A 25,440-nucleotide genomic window follows, 5' to 3' on the forward strand; every position below is an offset into this window, starting at 1 on the left:
CCCTTTGAACAGCCGCACTGAGCCGCTGGAACAGAAAACTAGCTGCCCTGGGATCCCTAGTTACCCTGATGAGTCTTTTTCCCAGCTCCTTAAGGAAATTAGATGCACTCTTTCCCCATGAGCCAAGGGTCTCTGAGCCTATGGGAACAAACATATAATGATGGGCAAGTTCTCCATATTTTCTAGACTTTTGGGACTCCCTAAAGCTGGCAGCTGCCCCTCCTTCCTCCCTGGTGTATTGGAGATAGGTATCAGCCAAGGTAGATGCACATGTATAGTCCCACACCACCTGCTTCCCATCTGTCCAGGCTTGAAGGGTGATACCATCTGGACGCTTCTGGCTGCCATCAGATCTGCATAGTTGGGGTGGCTCCCTTACTGCTGGGCATCCAGCTGTTGTGAGGCTCCTCTTGATAATGTTATTAACCTCCTCATGTCTTGCAATCTTTCCCTCGGATTTACGGCACACAAGACCATGGTACCCGAATCGGTCTGCTGCTTCACTGCCACAAATACACCTGTGTTCGGCGAGAATAGGGGCGGCAAGTCGAAGGGCAACACCGATGCGGATGGTCTGTGGGTCGAGGCGTGTGCCAAGGCTGGAGTTGGGAACAGCCAACAGAAAGTCCCCAGCATGAGGGGCTCTCACTGCCAGCAGGCGGGCTCTATCCTTCCCTGACACACTCTGAAGCATCGTTGAGGCTATATTTTCCACTATTGGACCATCCCAGTGCGATTGTTTGTAGTTGTTGGGGGGAGCAGGTCTGGTTTCTGAGCCCGTTAGATTATCCCAGATCATTGCTCCGTCAAGGAATTTTTGGTCCTGGGCTCCAATCTTGTCCCTAAGATGTTCAGGGAGAATCGCTGCTACAAGCTCTCTGGATGCAATACACGAGGACAGAAAAGCAGGTAACGCAATCTGTGATGACTTGCGGACACCAATGCCTCCTAGTCTGACTGGAAGTGTAGCTTGGTTCCACTGCCCGTCTTCTAGAGTAAGGTTAAGTACTTTCGTAAAAATCTGCCTCAGAATACTGTCATATTCGTGCAGTATAGGGTTATCATATGAAGGTGCACATCTTAGGAAATATGTCAACCTGGGCAGACTCAAGCACTTTGTGAGAAGGTACAAGGCATCGTGGGTGTCCAGATTGCCTATTCGTTGTTCCATTCCATATATATATATGTCGTGCCGAATATGTAAAACTGGTCAATTAGCAAGAACTCATTTAAGATTAAGTCCTTTCTAAAATTTTCTCTTGTACGTTTAAAGATATATTTTTTTCATTAATGTTAATGTAAAAAATTTTAATTTTGCTCCAAAAGAATCTTAGAAAACTTACCTAACCTTATTATAAGAAGAACAATTTATTTTAGCCTAACCCAACTAAATATATTTTAAATATAATTACAATAATTTAGTACTATGCAAAGACAATCAAATATATTTTTTTCGTTAGGTTCAGAATGATTTTGGCGAAGTTATTGCATACACAAATTTTCACTTGTCCTATATGGCAAGATGAGCGTTGCTATTTAAGCCAAGATCGCAAGTTCTGCCTATTCGGCACGACATATATATATATATATATATATATATATATATATATATATATATATATATATATATATATATATATATATATATATATATATATATATATATATATGAGTGTGCGTGTGTGTGTATGCAATAAGATCACTGCAAACAGGCGATATCAGAATAATTAAATTCCAAGTGCTTTCGTGACTTCTCACATTATCAAGGAACTGTAAAAACAAAACATCAAAGGAAGGCATATAAAGGGTCAAGACTACACCTCACCATCAGCAAACACCTCACACACGCATGACGACACCTAACTCTGTGAAACACACCTAATACTCTACCCAAGAATTAAGATTTATTATTTGATTAATGTATCATTAAATTCTTCCCAAATTTTATTAATTATAAATGAATCCAATTTATATATACCTAAGGAAATATATATATTATTTTCAAAGCCACTTTTTATGAGATATGATTCAGTTATATTTCTGTCATCCATGGATTTGCTTGATTCTTTTGAAAGTCAATTGGATGGTTAAAATCTCTCACATGAATAAATAAAGTGTTAGAATGTTGTCCAGTTCTAATGCTATATTTATATTGTTTTAATCTTAGCTCGAGACTTTCACCAGTTTAACCATAATAAACTGTATTGCAAATTTTACAAGGAATCTTATAGACACATCCTTCAGCATTTTGGCGGAAATTACGGGTTCGAGTACTCGGCTAGTTACAGTGTTGTTATTGATTAAATACTACTCGTTCATGGTTACAATAATATATATATATATATATATATATATATATATATATATATATATATATATATATATATATATATATATATATATATATATATATATATATATATATATATATATAAACATTGCACTAGCCAAGGAGTCAAACCCATGCTGTTTTGTCCCGCCTCATGGTGAGAGAAAACGCATGACGCTTTAGACCACTAGATAACACAATCCTTAACAATGGTGCATCCAGCCAAGCTAGATGTTGTACCCACCATCAAAGGACATACGGTGGTGTGGACGCCTCTGAGCTAATTTCATTCTGCTCCCTGTTTGTGTGTGTGTGTACACACACTCCAACTAGCTTCAAAGTTTGGTATATATATTTATCATTAGTAGGAAATTCAGAGTAAATAATGCCGGAGGCTCGATTCTCTGTCTACAAATCACACGACGCGTCAACTTGCTGCATCCAGACGTGATGTGGAACAAAATGACAGGTGGCAAGCGCAGAGAGATTCCCTCACGGAGCATAAACGCTGCAGTTTGGTGATAGGCAAAAGTGTGCAGGATATTGAACCCATCGCTTGGCAGGGCAGTGTTGAGTATCGTGCCCTGCGGTGGACAGGCACTGTAGGGTATTGAACTCTGCGATGGGCATCAGCAGACGACGTCTGGTGTCACTTACGGGATACTTTTGGTTCTGCAGTTTATCATAACGATGCTAATTTTCTCAACTTATTTAACATGACATACCTCTAAGTTAACGTTGTTTTATATATCTTAGTAAATTTGATAGTTATGCATTTTGATTAACTTGCTACATATTCAACTGAGTTGCAAAAGTTAATGGAAGAAGTTGGGAGAGAATGTAACAGAAAGAAATTAAAAAGAGATCATTAAAAGGAGTAAGGTTTCCTGTGGATTATGTGTTATCGGTTTCTTGGGTTGTCGCTTCTCATGCCCAGTCCCAGACGAGCCCTTTTAGCTGCTGGCCTGATTGAACAAACTGTTGATGTCATTCCCAAGAAAAAAAATGCACTGCAGACTAGATACTAGCATGGGACTCTTTAGAAGAATCGTCTTAAGGACATCTAGAGGTTAACTGATAATTCCTATTACGCATGAAGGAACAGTGTTGATGATCATTGGTCCCTTTACACACATTTTCTTTCTCTTAGAGTAATCATTACTCCTCTGCACTGTACTGGAGGTACTGAGCACTGTGTAACATGCGTCTTGCTGTCAAATATAATTTGAGAGTGAAGGTTTTGAAACACATCCCTCCTGAATTTACGAGGTGTAGATTATGGCGTATCTGTCTCGCCAACTTTCAAAGTAGTACAGTAGTACAGGACGAGGGTCTTCAAGCATGTTTAATAGTTCAGGTGCTTGACTGAAATTATATTAACAGTAAAAGTTCTCTGTATATTCTACAGATCTGCAGTTTCGCCTGCCTTGAAGGGAACCATCCATATGTAACATTATTTCTTATCCAGCAGTTTCAACCAAAACAATGGCTTCTACAAATAGCTGAGTCTCTTGCCAGCAAACTTCCTGATCGGTATAATACAGAGCAACAGGTCAAAGTCTGCAGGAACACTGTAACAGATTTACTAGCCCATGCTAGGCAGTTTCTTCTCAGATCCAACACTTTTCAGCTATATATTTGTTTACCATGTTTCTAAGCTAACGAAGGCTATAGTTTCTAAGCTACCTAAGGTTTTAGCTTCAACTCACATGCCCCAACACTTCACCTAATTACACTCTCTAGATATAGACTAATCCTCTCTTCAGCTAGATCAATTTGTGACTTGATAAAGCCCACTGTGTGGGCTCAAGGCTGTCAATAAAAGATAGCATATTTTCTGTATTTGTGTTCCTTTTCAAGCAACATTCCAATAAAGAGAGAAGAAGTGATTTGAAGAGTGTCGTCATTGGCACTGCATCTCCTGTAATGAATGTTCTTGTTATCTTGCCTATTATTTTCCTCTTAATATGGTTGTGATCTTTGAAACTGAGATGACTATCATGTCTCTGACATGAACTAACCGCTCTTTAAGGGATTCGAAAACTGATTATAATTTCTCCGAAGAGGAATAACTGAAGTTTATGTTCATTGTACACCATATTATTGTCATTCCGCTACTGGAGGATTTAGTTTACATCAGCTTTAAAGTTCGCTGTGATCTCAATAGACACAACTCTCATACGAATCCTAGAATCGTTAGCAAAGGATGACTGAGTGCTATGATTTACTTACCTGTCTCTGTCGGATATAAGAATAAGAGAAGTGGGACTAGTACTGTGTGCTTTGGGGAAGTGAAATGTTTACTGTGGAAGCCCCTGGTTTACTGTGGAAGCTCCTGTTTTACTGTGGAAGCCCATTGTTTATTATGGAAGCCACTGGTTTACTATGGAAGTCCCTGGTCTTACTCTATTTGCCATTACTCTTTGGGTTCTGTTTGTTAAGAACTTAAATATCGCTCTGCCTACTCTTTAATTATTCCTTCTTGCACGTATTTTATGCGCTGTTATATCATGGTCTCATTTGTCAAAGACTTGTAAAGTGAGTGTACACTACATATGAATTATGCTTATCTCCATCGCCTTCAAGCCCATGTTGCAATGGTCCAGCAATTGCAAAAGGCAGGACCAACCCACGTTAAAACTAAGCTACCCTTTCACAGAGCTTGATAATACGTGTATAACATTAATGCCTTTTGCCTTTTTTTCAATTATTTTTCTGTCACCGTTATGAAGTTGGGATATGTTGCTGGATGTTACTGACAGCGCAATAACTCACGTGTCTAGGCTCCTTCTCCATAAAGTTTTGAATAACACCAAATTAAAGTTTTATGCAATCTTGATGAATGTTAAGTTCCACAAGTCGGAATCTGGAGTCAAGTGAAGGTTTAAGCTATCAATTCCTTTTTTTTTTTTTCGAATTGAAACAGGGTTTAGTGTATTGTGGGATATCGGCAGCATTTCTAGTCTCATTCGTGAAAATCTCATTTGGTTTATCAGTCTTTAGACCGTATTGAGACATAAGTATTTCACTCAGTACTTTATTAACGTTAGTGTATGTACCATCCCCTTTATAAATGATGACCCGATACTGGGCGAAGTTATTGCCCCGGATTTTACTTTTGAAAAAAGTTGTTTTACATTTCTTTTAATTTCATTACTAGTTTTCTTGTTCTTTTTATCTCTCGTGGACTCAACAAGTCGCATTCAGTTTCCTCTCAACATTCTTCTTTGCTTTAACAAGTACTTCCTGTCATTCATGAGAAAGTCTGTGGACTTTGAAAATCTCTGAATCGTCATCTTGACCTGTAGAGGGCGTGCATCTCTCTCACTCTCTCACTGATTTAGATCCATGATAGTCATAGCGTCTTCCTTGCTTATTTTAGTGAGATCACAATTGATTATATAACTGTTGATGTTTTTTTAACGAAGGAAATGGACACGAATATATTCACTTAGTGAATGTATTTTTGTCCGTTTCCCTAAGTCGTTATCAGCCATTTGTCTTCTTACTACGAATCTTTTTAAATTGAATTTGCTGAAAATTCTCACATTGATTTCGTACTGCTGTCCAAAACTATCGTGTATAGCTGTAAGAACCTCAGATGGGTTGAGGTCTGAATTACCTGTCTTTAACTTCGTTATATGCAGGACGAGTATGAGTCAGTGTTCAGCAACCCACTAAATGACAGCAAGGTAGAAAAGGTAGAAACATTTTTCACTCCAGAAGAAGACCGCGCAAACCAACTAACTGACATTAGTACAAATCTCATAGATTTCATTGAAGACATGGACTACATGCCCACTCACTGAGCACCTGGATCAGATTCATGAAATGCTCTGTTTATAAAGAACTGTAAAGTACCATTAGCACGAGCATTCAGCATTCTTTGGAGAAAGAGCTTAGATCAAGGTAAAATACCGGAGGCCTTAAAGAGTACAGACATAGCTCGTTTGCACAAGGGAGGTTGTAGAGCACTAGCTAAAAATTACAGACCAGTAGCCCTAACTTCTCATATCATAAAAATCTTCGAAAGAGTGATGAGACGGCAGATTACAAATTTCATGGACCAGCACAACCAACATAACCAGAACCATCATGGTTTTAGAGCAGGACGATCATGTCTGTCACAGCTGCTGAACCATTATGGCAGAATTATGGAGGCGTTGAAAGACGACCAAAACGCAGATATGATTTACACAGAATTTGCAAAGGCGTTTGACAAATGCGATCAAGTGCCAGCTGCTTAGGTATGGAAAAAATGAAGAATTCAAAAGGAACACTATATACGAAACTCAAGAGGGTCACCAAATAGAACGTAAAGAACACGTAAAAGACCTGGGAATAATTATGTCAGCGGGCCTTTCTTTTAAAGACTAAATGAAGACAAAGATCACGACAGCCAGGAAGATGACGGGGTGGGTATTGAGAACTTTCCAAACAAGTGAAATAATGCCGATGGTGACACTCTTCAAATCACTTGTGCTCCCTCACTTAGAATATTGCTCAGTGCTGACGGTCCCGTTCAAAGCAGGAGAAATATCGGAGCTGGAACAAATACAGAGATCGTTTACGGCTCACATAGAGCCAGTAAAGCACCTAAACTTCTTGGAACGCCTTCAAGTCTTGAACATGTACTCATTTGAGCGGAGGAGAGAGAGATACATGATAATATATACCTGGAAAGTACTCGAGGGCCTGATCACAAATCTGCACACTGCCATAACAACATACTGGAAAGAGAGATATGGGAGGAAGTGTCAAATAAACCCAGTGAGGAGTAGGGGTGCGGTGGGGTCCCAGACTATTCAACATCTTACCAGAAGATATCAGAAACACGACTGGAGCAAGTGTAGAAGCCTTCAAGAGGAAACTGGACAAGTATCTTCACCAGGTGCCAAATCAACCAGGCTGTGATGGATATGTGGGGCAGCGGGCCTCCAGCAGCAGCAGCCTGATTGACGAGGCAAGCACCAGAGGAGCCTGGCCCATGGCCAGGCTCAGAGAGTAGATAAGCTCTCGAAACTCTTCAAAGGTATATCAAAAGTATGTTGAGTGTATTTTCTAGTCTCGTCGGCTCTGTTATCAGCTAGCTTAAAGCGAATATATTGCAGTCTTAATAATTCGAGAGTGTGAGACTGTTTATCCTAACTAGCTACTGGGATTGTTCTGCTATTATCGTCCATTCTATAATCGTCTTTTTCATATGTTTTAAGCTTAACTCACCAAGCAATACAATATTTGGGGTCGGTTTTGTCAGATTTTCCACACTTTGCTCAATTTTCAAAAGTTAGACTCGTCACTGTTCTGAAGGTACATACCAATGATTTACATGCAAGTTCTATAACTAGATTCTGGTTTTTAATTTTAATTTCCATGACTTCGATTGCCTCGTCTGTGTGTTAAGTAGTTGAGTGCAAATGAGTGATTCGTACAGATCAGCTCCTTTCCCTTGTTGTCTGATTTTTTTTTTTCGTTGCGTCTAAGCAGAATGTTTCTAGGTATCCATAATTTACTGTTAAATTAGTCTTTCACTAAGGTCTACATAAAGGATACAAACATTAAAGAATAAATAGGCACAAATACCAGAGTGGAAGAATTAACAAATAAACAACACATAGGAGAATGAAGCTTATGACGACGTTTCAGTCGTACTTGGACCATTAACTAGCCAAGTGTCGGATCCACACGCCGTTAAAAGTTTAATTCTCCTATGTGCAGATTGTCTGTGTAATGCAAACATTGTATTCGACTAATTAAGGAATCCACAGCTGAACGTTTGCAAACACAAATAATTTGATATTGTTTGTTGCTGTGCTGGGGGTATTATTATTTTTTTTGGCATATATAGTCTACGATTTTGACAAGTCTGCCACAGCTTGTTCTTGTCCAGCATGACTATAAGGTGTTGGTACTTCCTTATGAATTCTTGCCATACTTTTTCATACTTACTGACACTTAATATCTCAGCTACCTGTTTAGCCATAGTTTTTAATTTATGTTTGAGGTTCATGTTCAGTTTTATGTCTCCGTGGCTTTCGAAGCCTCGTGTTCGTCATGAGGAATGCCAGAGCTGGTTCATCTATGCAAATATCCCAGGCGTAGTCTCAACTCACATGGGTTTTCTGATGTCTGCAATTTATTGAGGATGGGTTAACTATTCCATTTTTTAATAACTGCAAATGATAAAGTTTTTACTAAATTTATACTAGAGGTGAATGGAAGGGGGGAGGGGAGGGTTGCTGTGCTGGCCTCCTTAACCTCGTTTACATAATGCATTTCTTCCACTGAGTTTGCAGTCACAGCCGAGTTCTGCTAAACTCTTCTTCAGGTCATGATTTCAGTTTCTGTACCGGTTTGATTTTGATCTGTATCAGTTTTTTTCCAACTTCAGACAATCCAGACAGAGTGAACATTAAAATGGTATAAAATACCGACAGGTTGTTAGGTAAGACACATATGCAACAGTTAGGTATCTTTATTTCGAAACGTTTCTCCTACACAGTAGGCTTCTTCAGTCGAGTACAGAAAAGTTGATAGAAGCAGAAGAATCTTGAAGACGATGTAATCAGTCCATCACCCTTGAAGTTTTGAGGTGGTCAGTCCCTCAGTCTGAAGAAGAGCATTGTTCCATAGTCTGAAACAATATGGAGATGAAGTGACAGGATTGAGCCCTATATACCGCCAGGAGGTGAGATGTATGCCACTATTAGAGATAAGAATGAAGTCGTTGTGAGGTCAGGTCCCTCTCAAATCCAGCCATTCTCACTAGTAGAAATAGTCCAAGTTGATTTCAGGTCTGTACCAAGATACCCTTGTGTTGCAGTGTCTGACAGAGTGAACATTAAAATGGTATAAAATACCGACAGGTTGTTAGTGGCCTACATCTCACCTCCTTCAGACTATGGAACAATGCTCTTCTCCAGACTGAGGGACTGACCACCTCAAAACTTCAAGGGTGATGGACTGATTACATCGTCTTCAAGATTCTTCTGCTTCTATCAACTTTTCTGTACTCGACTGAAGAAGCCTACTGTGTAGGCGAAACGTTTCGAAATAAAGATACCTAACTGTTTCATATGTGTCTTACCTAACAATCCAGACAGGAATGACTTTCAATCCAGAGATGAGATGCTGTCCAATATGTCTAACTTTTTAATAATGCACCCATATATTTATCATATTTCTAGAATATAGAGAGATTTTTTTAGACCGTTTGTCTGTTTCTATCAGATAAACCATTGCACAGTAGATGTGCCAAAGCTCTGCATATATGGCAAGATACTATCTCTGCATATATAGCAATATACGTATATGAGTAGCTAGATGCAGGTTTTACCTGCAGGTTCATTGTGTAGATGGCGGTTTGTGGTGATCGGCTGTTATTGTTTTCATTCTAAATTTAGACTTACCGTGGAACATCTGATCTACATCAGGTATTAATGACAGCTTGTGTGGGAACGGTGGAGTAGGGCGAGGTGATGCGATTGTACACTGGAACAGCTGATTTTCTCTCCTTGTACAGCATACGATGTACACCACTGGTTACCGTAACTTGGCTCTCACTTTTACTGTCACTAGTCTTTGAAACTTCTCTATTACACTTAAATGTTGTCAGTGAAAGTTTAATATCTAATTAGAGGGAGTGTTGATGGAGGAAGTAAATGTATTTATTTGGTATCCCTGAAGGGGGACATTTAAAGAGGTTTACCCGATTTGTTTTCGCCTCTTCCTGCTTTCTGTTTTTATTTTTCTCTTAAATCAAGAAAGCCTCATCCGATCGGCTTCAAATTTTCAAAGTTATTGTACAGCAACGAGTGAAAGATTCTTGGAACCCTTAGTAAGTGAAAGGGTTGTTGTTCCAGCATCCTGGAATAGGTTCGATAACCTCCGAAATCCTTTGTAGATTAGTTTCAGATGTTCAGAAAAGGTGCATCCTAATGTGACGACGGTGAAGAGTTGATGTGTCTAACAGTCGAGACAGTACCCATTAAGTTTCGTTTGTGTGAGTAAATGGTTAAAAATAGGAATTGATTAAATCGGTTTTATAACTGAAGAATACCTCGTCCGATTAACTTACGTGGTTTCCAAATCGAAAGGTTCGCCTTGTATTGGGCTTCATAAGCCCCAATTTGCCAAATTTTTTTTTTAATAAATCGTGACAGCGCTTAACATTCTATAACTGAAGAATGTTTCTTTTTATCGGCTTCAGAACTGTAAGAAAGATGATACACGTAAATTAATTTTCCTGAACTTGTAAAAAAAAAAAAAATAGAATCATTGGAATCAGATCAAGTACTGAGAATGATTTTTCATGGTCGGTTTCAAATTTTCTTTACCATAGATTCTGTGATATAAAGGGAAGAATAAACACAAGGAAAATAAATTATGAACACTCTGAACATTGGTATACAGTACATGTTTTAATTATTTTTACATTAACTCTACGCCAATCACCTGCCAGTATTGCTGAGTGAAGGTTTATAGTGCAGTCACACACAGAAATACACACACTTATAAACACGTGTATGTATAAAAAAGCACATATACATAATACATATACTCAGGCATACATATGCACATCAAGTACACATATGCAGAGGTAGACTTACACAAGAATACATATGTGCATACATAAGAACACGTAAATACACAGAATACATGTGAACACCAATGCGCACAGACATACACACATACTTTAATGCATGCATACTCACATGCAAGCATATACATATATGCAAAACAAGCTACGAGGGGAAAGGGATGTTTTGCATTGTTGAGATCTCCTGTTTGCGATAGTATTGCATACATACATGTATATGAATACTCTATTCTCCTGAATTAGAATTTTATCATCACCTTCCACTATTCCTTTTCTGTGCTTATGGACATATGGAATACGGGGATACCTTCTCGGATCGCTGAGTGATCCGAGAAATGTATCCCCAGGTAATTTGTGTGGACGTGTTCAGTTGGAGTGAGAGGAAAAAGAGTGATTCTTATGGCTTGACATACTGTTGGAGTACTGGGAAGGCGACGTTTATTGAGGTATTAAGGAAAGCCTAATAGCCTGGTGTGAAGGAGGGATGAAAATGTTGCAGTCTGGAGGGTCTTTTGCAATGTTATGTCTGTGCACTACTGGCAAGGCAGCGATTGAATGAATGATAATAAATGTGTTACCCTCTTTTTCGACACCGTCTCATGGTGAGAGACAATCGGTGTCTGCAAAATCTAGGGAGACGAATCCTTCTTCAAGGTTTCAGATAGCCAGTCAGTTGGCTAAGGTTAACTTAAAATCTACTCATAACACTATGAAACCGAGGTATGCCAGAAATGCAAAGTTTTGCTCCTTTAATCCAGGAGACAAGGTGTTGGTCACACCTTAAAAAACAGATTTATTGGACCAGTGGAAATATTAAATAAAATTTCTGATTTAAATTACTATGTGGTAGCACCTCTTGATAAGCCCAAGGAAAGCAAAGTTTACCACATTAGTCACCTAAAGTCCCAATAATGACTTTATCCTCTGCCTCTGTAGACAACCCTGATTCCTTGCTCAATGTTCCCGAGGTTCAAATTAAGCTCTCTAACTCAGCATTCCTACAGGACTCTCACTCCTTAATGTTGGGACTTCCGAAAAAAATATACACTGGGATATCACGATGTAGATGTTGGAACTACTAAGCCTATTAAACTCTCCCCCTACAGAGCTCATCCTGAAGAACAGAAGCTACTTCAGCAGGAGCTGGTATTTCTGTTAGAACACAGATTAGCGGAGGAGGAGTCCAGTTCATGGGCTTCATCGTGCATCTTTGTTAAAAAGTTTGATGGAGGATCAGGATGTGTATTGAATACAGTAGGGTTATGAGGTCACTGTTCCAGATGCTTACCCTCTGCCACATTTGGATGGTGTAGTGGACTTTGTAGTTAAGGCCCTTTTGGTTTCCAAGTTAAACCTCCTTAAAGGTTACTCTCAGATACCTTTAAGAGATAAAGCAAATGAGATCTCTGCCTTCATAATTCCTGAATAACATTATCAACATACAGTGACCCCATTCGGAATGTGGAATTCGCCTACCATGTTTCAAAAGCTGATCTATCAGGCTATTAAAGGACTTGAAGGCACGACAGCTTATCTGGACGATATAGTAGTATTATTTTCCGAAACATGGAATCAACATGTTTCCCGACCTAAAGGTCTCTTTGAGAGGTTCAGAAACTTTATGCTAACAGTTAACCTGCTTAAATCATCTTTTGGCCAGTCTAGTATTACTTGCTTGGGCCATGAAGTGGGTAATGGTAAAGTAATCGTAAAATTGGTAAAGTCCTAGCTATTAAACATTACCCAGTATATCATGATAAGAAATGCTTACAAGATGTTTAGGAACTTTGTAGGAACTTTGCAGATGTGTTAGCCTCCCTTACCTCACTTACCAGTAAAAAGACTCACTTTTGTTGGGCCACCAGATTCCAAGAGGCATTTAATCATGATAAACGTTTATTATGTACTGCGCCCATTCTCCTGTCTCCAGATTTTTGAAACCTTTTACGTTGCAGGTTGAAGCTTGTGAGTCAGGGGTTGGGGCATATTACTACAAGAGTCAAAGGAGGAATGATTACAATCTATGGCTTATTACTCAGCCAAGTATCAGGTCCATCAATGGGCCTATTTCATAATCGAGAAGGAAGCTCTAGCTCTAATAACTGTGCTGGAGCACTTTGACGGCCTCTTGGGGCAATCACCTCATTGTGTCACCGTCTACAGTGATCATAACCCAATGTTCCACTTAAACTCCATGAAGAACCATAACACAAGGCTGATGAAGCGGAGTCTCAGGCTACAACCATACAACATATCCATTTCCATATAGCCGGAAAAGATGATATTTTAGCGGACGCTTTATCTCGTGAATAAGTTAGGAAGTGTTAGTGACCATATGGGCAGCAAGCTCTTTTTCTCTCTAGTATAAAAATCTTCATTTTTTTTTTTTAGTGAGGGGACACTTGCTACTATCTGCAAGTGTCTTGAACCAATGCTAGTCCTACTTTCTGCTGTCGCTCTCTATGATTGTGATTGACTAAAAGTCTTTTGGAGCTGAACACTATATAATGAGCGGGATGGTTGAGAGGAACGTCGGTTCTATTATTGTTCAGTGCCATTGTGGCACACTACCTGTGGAGGGGAGGCCTAGTCCCGGCTATTAGAGCCCTTATGGGGAAGAGGGGGGTGTCATGCTATGAGAATGTTACACTTTATTCAGCGTATGTCACACTTCCATATAGGCCACCTCCCAACCAGTGAACCTGGTGCTAAGTATTTAGCGATCAATAGGCGCCCCGTCGTTATATCAGTACCTTGGTTTATCGGACAATCACAGACAAGCAAGCCAAAACTGTGAAGCAGTGTAGTTCACTTGGGACACGCAAACTGCCAGAATTGTCAGGGGCCGCTGGTCGTACATGGTGCATTCTGACTCACGAAATCGTAATGACACGATTGCAAACAAACCATACCCCGGCCGGGATTAAACCCGCGGTCAGAGAGTCTCAAAACTCCAGACCGTCGCGTTAGCCACTAGTGGCTAACGCGACGGTCTGGAGTTTTGAGACTCTCTGACCGCGGGTTCAATCCCGGCCTGGGTATGGTTTATGGTGCATTCTGGCTCTTGCATTTTACCTCCTTGGTTCACCGTGTTGTACACTTATTCTTACATTACTGTACATGCTGTAAATACTGTACATTTTGCAAATACCCTTGTCTATCCAGTGAAGGATAGACAAGTAATATACCACTGTTAAGTTTTAATTGCTCCACTTTGCTCCCATTACAACCAGGTGCACAGGTCAGGCTACACCTGTGTTCATAGTAGGTAGTGTGATATTTATGCATCATATTTAATATAATATTTATAAAACACTACATAAACACATTTTTTTATTTTTCTAATTGTTTTTCTTTAATTAAAACATTAAATTCAAATAAATGTAGCAACTCTCCCTTTCTTGGACAATTTTTGTTTCATCCCATTCTTCTCATTTTTCATGGTACCTACTGAGCATCCTAATGGATATTCTTTAATAATTACTGTTGGAATCAGCACTCCATTTCGAAAGAGTTACTGGTAGTGGATTATGTATTTAATGTTTTGACGATGAGGAATCAGCACTCACTATGGTGGACTTAGTGGAATTAGCATCAGTACTCCATGCTGTAGGGATAGTAATATAAGTACACCATTTTGTTGGGATAGTTATGTTAGTACTCCATGTTGTTGGAATAGTTGTATCAGTACCCTATGTTGTTGGGATAGTTGTATCAGTACTTTGTGTTGTTGGGATAGTTTCTTCAGAACCCCGTGCTGTTGTGATAGTTTTATCAGTACACCTTGTTGATGGGATACTTGTATCAGTACTCAATGTTCTTGGGAAAGTTTTATCAGAACCCCATGCTGTTGCGATAGTTGAATCAATACTCCATGTTGATGGGACAGTGGGATCAACACTTTATGTTGTTGGGATAGTGGTATCAGTGCTCTGTGTTGTTGGGATAGTTGTATCAGTACTCCATATTGTTGGAGTAGTTGTATCAGTACTCTATGTTGATGGGTTAGTTGTATCAGGATAGTTGTATCAGTACACCATGTTGCTGGGATAGTGGTATCAGTATTCCATGTTGTTGGGAAAGTTGTATCAGTACTCCATGTTGTAAAGAGAGTAGAAACAGTACTCTATGTCATTGGGATGATTGAATCAGAACACTATGTTGTGGGGTGATATATCAGTGCACCATGTTCTTGGGATAGTGCTATCAGAACTCCATTTTGGTGGGATAGTTGTATCAGTACTCCATGTTATTGGGATAGCTTTATCAGTACTCCATGTTGTTGGGATAGTTGCATCAGTACTCCTTGTTGATGGGATAGTTGTATCAGTACTCAATGTTGCTATGATAGTTTTATCAGAACCCCTTGTTGTCCCCCTTGTTGGGATAGTTGCATCAGTACTCCATGTTATTGGGATAGTTTTATCAGTACTCCATGTTGTTGGGATAGTTGTATGCGTGCAATATGTTGCTGGGATAGTTGCATCAATACACGATATTGCAAGGATAGTGGTATCAGTAATCAATGTCGTTGGGATAGTTTTATCAGTAATCCATGTTGATGGGATAGTTGTATCAGTACTCCATATTGTTGGGGTAGATGAATCAGTACTCTATGTTGTTGGAATAGTGATATCAGTGCTCCATGTTCATGGGATAGTTGTATGAGTACTCCATGTTGTTGAGATAGTTAATTCAGAACCCCGTGCTGTTGTGATAGTTTTATCTGTACACCTTGTTGATGGGATACTTGTATCAGTACTCAGTGTTCTTGGGAAAGTTTTATCAGAACCCCATGCTGTTGTGATAGTTGTATCAGTACTCCATGTTGATGGGACAGTGGGATCAGCACTTTATGTTCTTGGGATAGTTGCATCAGTACTTATACTGTTAGAGTAGTTGTATCAGTACTCTATGTTGATGGGTTAGTGGTATCAGGATAGTTGTATCAGTACACCATGTTGTTGGGATAGTGGTATCTACTCCATGTTGTTGTGATTGTTGTGTCAGTACTCCATGTTGTTATGATTGTTTTGTCAGTACTCCATGTTGTTGGGATAGATGTATCATTACTCCATGTTGTTGGGATAGTTGTATCCGTGCACTATGTTATTGGGACAGTGGCATCAGTACTCTATGTTGATGGGTTAGTGGTATCAGGATAGTTGTATCAGTACACCATGTTGTTGGGATAGTGGTATCTACTCCATGTTGTTGTGATTGTTGTGTCAGTACTCCATGTTGTTATGATTGTTTTGTCAGTACTCCATGTTGTTGGGATAGATGTATCATTACTCCATGTTGTTGGGATAGTTGTATCCGTGCACTATGTTATTGGGACAGTGGCATCAGTACTCTATGTTGATGGGTTAGTGGTATCAGGATAGTTGTATCAGTACAACATGTTGTTGGGATAGTGGTATCAGTACTCCATGTTGTTATGATTGTTGTGTCAGTACTCCATGTTGTTATGATTGTTTTGTCAGTACTCCATGTTGCTGGGATAGTTGTATCATTACTCCATGTTGTTGGGATAGTTGTATCCGTGCACCATGTTATTGGGACAGTGGTATCAGTACTCTATGTTGCTGAGTTACTGGTATGAGGATAGTTGAATCAGTACACCAAGTTTTTGGTATAGTTGTATCAGTACTCCATGTTGTTGGGATAGTTGTGGCAGTACTCCATGCAGTTGGGATAGTTGTATCCGTGCACCATTTCGTTGGGATAGTTGTACACGCGCACCATGTTGCTGGCATAGTTGCATCAATACACGATGTTGTTGGGATGTTGGTATCAGTATTCAATGTCGATGGGATCATTTTATCAGTATTCCATGTTGATGGAATAGTTGTATCAGTACTCTATGTTGTTGGAATAGTGGTATCAGTGTTCCATGTTGTCGGGAGAGTCGAATCAGTACTCTATGATGTTGGGATAGTGGTTTCTGTACCCCATGTTAATGGATAGTCATATGAGTACTCCATGTTGTTAGCATAGTTTTAACAGTATTCCATCTTCTTGTGGTAGTTTTATCAGAACCCCATGTTGTTGGGATAGTTGCATCAGTACTCCTTGTTGATGGGATAGTTGTATCAGTCCTCAATGTTGCTATGATAGTCTTATCAGAAACCCTATTGTTCCGATAGTTGTGTCAGTACTCCATGTTGATGGAACAGTGGGATCAGTACTCCATGTTGTTGGGATAGTGGTATCAGTACTCTTTGTCGTTGGAATAGTCGTATCAGTACTCCATTTTGTTGGGATAGTTGTATAAATACTCTATGTTTTTGGGATAGTTGTATCCGTACTCCATGTTGTTGGGATAGTTTTATTAGTACTCCATGTTGTTGGGATAGTTTTATCAGTACTCCATGTTGTTGGGGTAGTTTTATCAGCACTCCATGTTGTTGGTATAGTTTCATCAGTACTCCATGTTGTTGGGGTAGTTTTATCAGCACTCCATGTTGTTGGGATAGTTTTATCAGTACTCCATGTTGTTGGGGTAGTTTTATCAGTATTCCATGTTGTTGGGGTAGTTTTATCAGCACTCCATGTTGTTGGGATAGTTTTATCAGTACTCCATATTGTTGGGGTAGTTTTATCAGTATTCCATGTTGTTGGGGTAGTTTTATCAATACTCCACATAGTTGGGATAGATGTATCCGTGCACCAAGTTGTTGGGAGAATTGCATCAATACACGATGTTGTTAGGATAGTGGTATCAGTACTGAATGTTGATGGGATAATTGTATCAGTATTCCATGTTGTTATCATAGTTTTATCAGCACTCCATATTGCTGGGATAGTTTTATCAGTACACCATGTTGCTGGGATAGTTGCATCCGTTCAAGATGTTGCTGGGATAGTTGCATTAATACACGATGTTGCAGGGATAGTGGTGTCAGTACTCAATATCGATGGGGATAGTTTTATCAGTACTCCATGTTGATGGGATAGTTATATCAGTACTCCATATTGTTGGGATAGTTGAATCAGTACTCTGTGTTGTTGGAATAGTGATATCAGTGCTCTGTGTTGTTAGGATACTTGAAACAGTACTCTCTGTTATTGGGATAGTGGTTTCAGTACCTCATGTTCATGGGATAGTTGTATGAGTACTCCATGCTGTTGGGATAGTTTTATCAGTACTCCTTGTTGATTGGATATGTGTATCAGTACTCAATGTTCTTGGGAAAGTTTTATCAGACCCCCATGCTGTTGCAATAGTTGTATCCGTACTCTTTGTTGATGGGATACCTGTATCAGTACTTCATGCTGTGGGGATACTTTTATCAGAACCCCATGCTGTTGCGATGCTTTCATTAGTACTCCTTGTTGTAGGGATGCTTGTGTCAGTACTTCATGTTGATGGGACAGTGGGATCAGTACTTTATGTTGTTGGGATAGTGATATCAGTACACTATGTTGCTCGGTTAGTGGCATCAGGATAGTTGTATCAGTACTCCAGGTTGTTGGGATAGTGGTATTAGTACTCTATGATGTTGGAATAGTTGCATCAGTACTCTATGTTGCTCGGTTAGTGGTTTCAGAATAGTTGTATCAGTACTCCATGTTGTTGGGATAGTGGTATCAGTACTTTATGTTGTTATGACTGTTGTGTCAGTACTCCATGTTGTTGGGACAGTTGTATCAGGACTCCGTGTTGTTGGGATAGTGGTATCAGTACTCTACGTTGCTGGTATAGTAGTATCAGGATAGTTGTATCAGTACTCCATGTTGTTGGGATAGTTGTATCAGTACTCCATGTTGTTGTGATAATTGTATCAGTACTCCATGTTGTTGGGACAGTTGTATCAGGACTCCGTGTTGTTGGGATAGTGGTATCAGTACTCTACGTTGCTGTGATAGTAGTATCAGGAGAGTTGTATCAATACTCCATGTTGTTGGGATAATTGTATCAGTACTCCATGTTGTTGGGACAGTTTTATCCGTACTCCATGTTGTTGGGATAGCTGTATCCGCACATTATGTTGTTGGGATAGTTGCATCAGTACACGATGTTGTTAGGATAGTGGTATCAATTCTCAATGTCGATGGGATAATTTTACCAGCACTCCATGTTCTTGGAATAGTGGTTTCAGTACCCCTTGTTCATGGGACAGTTGTATGAGTACTCCATGCTGTTATAATAGTTTTATCAGTACTCCATGTCCATGGGATAGTTTTATCAGAACCCCATGCTGTTGGGATACTTGTATCAGTAGTCCTTGTTGACGTGATAGTTGTATCAGTACTCCATGATATTGGGATAGTGGTATCAGTACTCCATGCTGTTGGGATAGTTGTATCAGTACTCGAAGCTGATGGGACACTGGGATCAGTTCTCCATGTTGTTGGGATAATGGTATCAGTACTCTGTGTCGTTGGGTTAGTTGTATCAGTACGCCATGCTTTTGAGATTCATGTATCAGTACTCCGTGTTGATGGGATAGTGGTATCAGTACTCTGTGTCCTTGAGTTAGTTGTATCAGTACTCCATGCTTTTGAGATTCATGTATCAGTACTCCATGTTGATGGGATAGTGGTATCAGTACTCTGTGTCGTTGGGTTAGTTGTATCAGTACTCCATGCTTTTGAGATTCATGTATCAGTACTCCATATTGTTGGGATAGTTGTATCAGTACTTCATATTGTTGGGATAGTGGAATCAGTACTCCATGTTGATGGGACTGTGGTATAGGTTCTTCGTGTTGTTTCGATAGTGGTATCAGTAGTCCATGTTGTTGAGAGATAGTTGTATCAATACTCCATGTTGTTGGGATAATTGAATCGGTACACCATCTTCTTAGTTGCATCAGTGCTCATTGTTCTTTGGATAGTTATATCAACACTCAATGTTGTTGGAATAGTTGTATAAATACTTTATGTTGTTGGGATAGTTGTATCAGTACTTCATAGTGTTGGGATAGTTGTATCAGTACACCATGTTGTTGGGATAGTGGCATCAGTACTCCATGTTGTTATGATTGTTGTGTCAGTACTCCATGTTGTTGGGATAGTGGTATCAGTACTCCATGTTGCTGGTTTAGTGTTATCAGGATAGTTGCATGAGTACTCCATGTTGCTGGGATAGCTGTATCTATACTCTATGTTGCTGGAATAGTGGTATCAGTGATGCATGCTGTTGGGATAGTTGTTTCAGTAGTCCTTGTTGACGGGGAAGTTGTATCAGTACTCCTTGTTCATGGGATAGTTGTATCAGTACTCCATGATGTTATGATAGTGGTATCAGTACTCCATGCTGTTGGGATAATTGTATCAGTTCTCCATGTTGATGGGGCAGTGGGACCAGTACTCCATATTGTTGGGATAGTGGTATTAGTACTCCATATTGTTGGGATAGTGGTAACAGTACTCCATGTTGATGGGATAGTGGTATCAGAACTTCGTGTTGTCTGGATGGTGGTACCAGTAGTCCATGTTGTTGAGGGATAGTTGCATCAGTACTCCATGTTGTTGGGATAGTTGTATCAGTATTCCATGTTGTTGGGATAGTTGTATCAGTACTCCATGTTGTTGGGATAGTTGTATCAGTACTCCATTTTGTTGGGATAGTTGTATCAGTGCACCATGTTGTTGGGACAGTGGTATCAGTACTCTATGTTGCTGGGTGAGTGGTGTCACGATAGTTGTGGAAAATTACATTTATCTGAATGTATCATTATGTACATAACAGTAAATGAACAAAGATAATTATTATTTATCAGTTAGACAAGTAGGAATTTGGGACACCTTGGTCGCAAAAAATGTCCCCCTTCGATACCTACCACTGTCATATCCACAAGTTGCTCTGGACCTATTAATTATAAATAAAAGATACATCACCAGGAATTCTGGTAAATATATAAATTTGTGGTCTGTATATTAAATTAATAAAGGATTATAAATATACACATACACATATCAGAAGGAGAATATCTTAAAATCACTCACCAATTTGACTGGAAATCAAGGTGTATCATACTCAGAAAGCCTCTGTCTATACATGAAAATAACACTGGCCAGAGTTACAACATCACAGTCTTATCTGAGGTTCCTGGAGTTGTCTTGTCCAGTCGCCTGATATCTCAAGTCATGCAGAAATGCACATCCAACAATTTCGCCTCCTATTTGAGAGGTGTCAGCCCAGTTTTTGCCTCTAGAGCACGAAAAATTCTTCCCATTACTAATGTCTGTTACTCAATTCAAAAACAAAAATGGCGAGTCTTCTGTGCAAGCGCAGCTTCCCATTTTCGATAACATACTTCTTTTAAAAATACACTTTTAATCAGGTTTATTTACACAGCATAATATTGGGAAATTATTTTCCACGCTGCAGCCAGGCAGAGGTCGTTGCTAAACGACTCAAATTGCTGATTTGGCAACGGTGGAGGACCTGGGTACATATAGGATCTGGCTTCCACACGGCGACATATTACACAAGATTTAATCACCCTTTTTACACTTTGCCGTCCTTGTGGAATCCAGAAAGTTTCCCTAATACAATTTAAGGTATCTTGTACCCCACCATGCATTACATTTTTATGGGCATTTAGAACAATTAAATATGTTAGACGATGAGTTTTGGGCAGTAAGATAGGGTGTTTAGCATAATCACCCAATTCAGCATTTTGTAACCTACCTCTGCACCTAATTACATTGTTCTCTAAATACAGCCCCAATTTTTCTATTATGGAACCTTTCACAATTTTTCTTTCCATCATCAATTTAATCTCATTTCCATAGATTTCCTCCTATACCCTCTTTATCTAATATTCAAGAGGATGTGAAAACTTACATGAAATATTCATCTTGTTTAGAAATTTAAACACCAACTTAGTTACATTGATTAGTTTGGGTAAAGAAGAATACCTATTGATATCAATGGCTAAGGAAGGACAAACTATTGGAGCGGTGGTCACAGTAATTTCAACAGGAGCAATATACACCTTTTGTACAGGCCAATTAGCGTTATTTACCAACCAGCTCGGTCCTTTAAACCATGATACAGCATTTACAAATTTAGCATAAGATGAACCTCGAGACAAGACATCAGCTGGATTCTCCTCACCAGGTATATGATTAAATGTTAACATATGCTGACCCAAACTATTATACTTCTCTTGCATCTGATTAATTTCAGCGACTCTGTTTTGTATGTACACAATTTTACTGTTTCCATTACGAATTCATTGTAAGGATACCTCATTATCAGACCAAATTACAGTGTCGCTAATATTTATCTCCTGCAACTTATTTCTTATATAATTAGCTAATTTGACACTTACATAAATGGCTGTTAATTCCAAACGAGGTAAGATATGTGATATAATTGGAGACACTTTAGCCTTAGACATAACAAGAGAAATAACACTATTACATTGAAGGTAAGCAACTGCTCCATACGCCAATTTTGAAGCATCACAAAAAATGTGGAGTACATTTTTCCCATTTGGATTGGCCACCTGGCATGGCCAATTTTCTCATAATCACCAATTAATTCATCCCACCTGTTAATGAATTCCTCAGGTAGAATTTCATCCCAAGCACATTTAAGTTTCCATGCTTCTTGTATTAATAATTTCCCTCTTATAGTAAGGGGTGACACTAAACCTAGTGGATCAAAATATTTAGAAACTTCAGTAAGCAAAACTCTCTTAGTTAATTTACTGGGCATACTGTAATTATTAGGTTTTAACATTAACAAATCTCTCTCAGTATCCCAAGTTAATCCCATTACATTACTACATTTTGGAACTTCATCTCCAGGGTAATCTTTACTTATTTTGTCCTTTAATTTGGACGAATTACTATTCCATTCCCTCAGAGGCATATTTGCACTTTGCATTATTTTATTAGCCTCTCCATAAGTCATTAACAGTTCCTCTTCAGTTGACGTCCCACCCAGGAAATTGTCCACATAAAATTGTTTGCTCATTACTTTACTCAATGGACTTTCCATACGTTTAAGGTGTGCATTTATCGTCGCTTGAAGTAGGAACGGACTGGATGTAGCACCAAATAATACGCTCCTAAAGCGAAAGGTTTTCAGAGGGTTAAGTGGGTCAATAGGATTCTCAGGCCATAAGAAGCGGGTACAATCCCGGTCAGCCTCTTGTAAACCCACTCTTAGGAAAGCTTTACTTATGTCAGCCGTAAAGGCATAATGCTTCACTCTGAAATTTAATAAGATATCTCCTAATTTTTCAGTCAACGACGGACCTGTCATCAAACAGTCATTTAAACTAGGTACATTTTTGTTACTCCTGGCACTACAATTAAACACAATCCTCAAAGGAGTGGTCTTAGAATCCTTCTTCACTCCGTGATGTGGCAAATAGTGACCATAAGTTTTGGCTTGCTCAGGAGGTACCTCTTCTATAAATTTATTAATTAACTGCTCAGCAATTATATCATTATAGGCAGTTAACAATTCTGGTGTCTTACTCAGTTCGCGGAGCTGAGCCTTTAATTGTCCATATGCCATTTTGTAATTAGTGGGCAATTCTGGATGGTTCAGTCTCCACGGAAGTCGTACCCAGTATTGTCCAGATTCAAATTTTACATCTCTCAGGTATTGCTCCTGAGTAAAAGAATCGTCTGGACTTTCTTCATTTACATTTATTCCAATGCTGTCTAATTCCCACAATTTATGCATTGGCTCAACACCATCCTCTATGGAAGAATTATACTGGGGTGCGATTTCATGAGTAAGACACACAGTTATGGTATTTGTAGTTTCCTCTTGTTATGAATTATTATTACGAGGAATCCTACCATACATTACATGGCCTCCTGCAGTCTTCAAAAGGGTGACACCACATTTCTTTACCATACCCTTTACAAAGGAGGCATAATAGTCACTACCTATCAAAATATTTATTGGGCCTACAGAATCATCACTTACACCAGAAGGTGCTAAATTTACATTATGTGAAAGTCTTTCTGTAGCTTTACTAAGCCCTACTGTAGATATTTTCTCTGGAAGTCTATCTACAATTACTGCATTAACACGTTTTTTCTCATTGCCCAACCTGACAGTTACATAAACAGTGTCATACGATTGAGCTCTTTTATCTGAGAGAAAACCAGATGATTTTAAAGTTGTGGAATCTCCCATCTGTACTTTCATACCATCAAGACATTTACGTTTTATGAAAGTACGCTGGGATCCCTGGTCCAATAATGCAGTTACATTTTTTGATTTATGCTTTTTATCATCAATTTTTACCTGTAACACAGGTAAGGCTACTTCAGCAAAACCATCATTATTAACATTAGCAGCAATTTTTACATTAGCTACTGTTGTGTCAGGATTGCCAACATTATCATTATTATTAACATTATCATATAGACCCTTACACATGACTACATGGTGTCTTCCTTTGTGACATTGATAACAGTAGTTTAATTTGGCATAACAATCCATTGCATTGTGATTACCTAAACACCTGATACATCTGTCAAGTTCCTCCAATCTTTCAACTTTATCATTCCATGAATTGTATGCATTGCAATTCTTAGAAAAATGAGTACCCTTGCAGAAAAGACAATCTCTCTTTTCTTTGACTGGTTTCTTATTAACTGGGCTACTCTTAGGAGGGTACTTATTCTTCTTACCTTGTGGAGAATCATTATTTCTGATTCCTGCTAATTGATATGCACCTATACAACTCTTTCTAGGAAATGAATTTTGATTATTAACATTTTGATAATTTTTCCCTTTGTGAAACTTGACAGATACCTCAGAGTTATTATGTGTTGCATCTTTAAAATGAGTTAGTTGGCTGGTCTGCAGCTGCACAATTAATTCTTGTAGACCTAGTCTTATTTCCTCCAGACCAAAATAACCCTTGTGATATTTGTGATATCTGTACCATGGCACTCAATAGCCAGTCTGATTCCTTCAGATTATATTTATTACTTAAAGTTTTGAGAGTGCTCTCCAGTTTAACTCTAAACTGCTGTAAACCTTTGTAAGTGTGATCTGGAGATTTTAAATTTACAATGACATTCACTAGATCCAACCTACTTTGTTCTTTATTACCATAAGTGACTTTCAACAAGTCAACTGCTTCTTCATAAGAATCATTTACATTGGGAAAGGCTTGTATGAGTATGAGAGCATCTCCTCTTACCCGTCCTTTGAGGTAAAATAATTTAGTTACACAGGCTAGGTCACTCCTGTCATGCACAGCTGCTTTAAAAATTGACCAAAATTCCACCCAATTTTCTCCAGGATTAAATACAGGTAAACATAGTTCTGGGAGTTTTGGCAAAGACATATTATTTGTTGGAGCAGACTGATTAACTGCCTGGTTTACACATTTTAATTTATTCAAGGCCTGACTTTTACAAGAATGAATCTTTTCCTCTAATTCATGATACTGATTAATCATAAGATGTACTTCAGTCTCATCTACACAGTTTACTAATAAATCTCCTTCACATTTGTTGTAATATAATTTGTATGAATCATATCTATTACCTAAAACATCTAAATACAATT

The sequence above is a fragment of the Cherax quadricarinatus genome, chromosome 22 (assembly GCF_038502225.1).
Source record: "Cherax quadricarinatus isolate ZL_2023a chromosome 22, ASM3850222v1, whole genome shotgun sequence".
Lineage (NCBI taxonomy): Eukaryota > Metazoa > Arthropoda > Malacostraca > Decapoda > Parastacidae > Cherax > Cherax quadricarinatus.